General features: G+C 40.2%; 1 protein-coding gene across 1 annotated transcript in view; it reads right to left on the bottom strand.

The window, feature by feature from the left end:
• The window catches only part of LOC106533268 (uncharacterized), a gene marked incomplete in the record, with an annotated part of 8,973 nt that extends 8,311 nt beyond the window's left edge, over positions 1 to 662 (bottom strand). The window contains 1 exon segment of the mRNA XM_014029508.1: positions 184 to 662.
• Between the last annotated feature and the right edge of the window lie 1,331 nt (positions 663 to 1,993).

Below are 1,993 nucleotides of genomic sequence, written 5' to 3' on the forward strand. Positions count from 1 at the left end.
GCTGCTATGTTAGCATAGAGGTGCTAACGTAGCAGCGCTGGCGGCATGCAGAGCTAGAGGACGTGTTAACGTAGCTTACTAGCTTAACATGTGTTGATAGTTGCACTAAATAAGCGAATAACAACTTCTCATATTAAGGGGATAAGCAGCCAAACATGTTAAGAAGATAGATGTTTCACTTACCACATCCCTATGGTTTCCAGCAGCCATGATGCCGACTTACCGTTCTCAGCTGCCAGGGTTGCCAGATTGGAATGACAGTTTTCAGCACAAACGCAAAACCCGCCCAAACACACACAAAAAAAAACCTGACCAAATCTTAACCTCTGACAGTGTGTGCAGTATAAAAAATTTATTTTACTGATATAGCCTACATGTGTATATTATACTAATAAAAATACACCATTAGCACACATCTGCATTGAATCAGTATTATTTTGTAGCTCTGAAAAGACAGTATTAGAGAGAGTGACACACATCTTTAGGATGAAAACGTCTAAATAACCAGATGGGGGTGGGTAAAATGTTTGCTGCAAGCATGTGCATAAGAAAACTCAACTAACAGCACTCGTTTTGCAGAAGGAGGGTGTAGGTCCTCAGATTCTCAGAAACAGTCTCTTCTATTTGGTGCATTTACAGGTGATATTAACTAACACAATTTTGTAGTGACATTGGTGCATTTACAGGTGATATTAACTAACACAATTTAGTAGTGACATTTGCTATTTTGATACAATTTGGGCTACTTTTCACAACATTTGGCAGGTTTTAGAAGTATTCATAAGGAAATTATAACAAGCTGCCAAAAGCTGTACTTTCTAGCCCAACGTGTTCTAAAGAAGCCCAACTGGGTGGAAACCAGVCCAATCTGGCAACACTGGTTGCTGCTTRAAATTGGAACAACTATTGTGATTGGCTTATAAATAAACCCTTCCCCCACATGGGGAAAGTTCTTATGATTGGCTGAATACAAAGAAGCTTTGTGATTGGTTGGAGATCATTTCCTATTGAAAAAAAGACAGGTGTGGGTTGAGCCAAGTCAGGGGAGTCTCAAAATTCACACACAAATGCAGAGAAGTTCACAGAGCACCAGCACTTTGAAAATAAAAATATATTTGTGTGTGCATTAGAAATACATGTTTGAATCTATTCTTGTGCACATGTGAACTGTTCTGTGCACGTATGAGTCTGGTCCTGTGCATTTGTAAATTTTGTACTGTGCATGTATGAACTCTTTTGTGCACGTGTGAAACTTCCTGTGCACGTGTGAAACGTTCTGTGCATGCATAAATTGGTCTGTGCACATGTGAATCGTTCTGTGCACGCATGAATTGTTTTCTGTGCATGCACGAATTGTGCTGTGCACGCATGGATTTTTCTGTGCACGCATGGATTGGTCTGCGCACATGTGAACCGTTCTGTGCACGGATGGATTGTTCTGTGCACGTGTGAACCGTTCTGTGCACGGATGGATTGTTCTGTGCACGTGTGAGGATATTGAGACCCATATAGCTCCATACACCTCCTGCCTTTAGCTGGACTCGTTTGTGATGCATCCAACCACTGCTGTGACATCTGCAAACTTCACAATATGACAGCCTGGATGGATGGGTGAGGAGTCATATGTGAGCAACGTGAACAGGAGGGGGCTCAGCACAATTGTTTTAAAATTCAGCAGGGAAGTAATCTCTTCCAAACGTTTTAACTGATTCTCATTGAACTGACACATTTTGCAAAGTAATCATCAAACATGTCATTCCAACTATTCCATCTCCATTGTTTTATAGTTGGTAACTAAACAGAAAGCTAATTTTTGTATTAGAAGCTACTGTACCTGCATCAATATGAAACCATTGAAGGACTTGTTTGACACTATTTCACAAAAGTTTTCACTTATCAATCTGTGGTCCTTAAAGCTGTCATGTCTTGTCACCCACAATGTATCCTCTGATAAGTTTGTGACTAAGTTTGTTTTCAAAATGTTTAAAAGGCT

Source organism: Austrofundulus limnaeus, unplaced genomic scaffold (genome assembly GCF_001266775.1).
Source record: "Austrofundulus limnaeus strain Quisiro unplaced genomic scaffold, Austrofundulus_limnaeus-1.0 Scaffold916, whole genome shotgun sequence".
Lineage (NCBI taxonomy): Eukaryota > Metazoa > Chordata > Actinopteri > Cyprinodontiformes > Rivulidae > Austrofundulus > Austrofundulus limnaeus.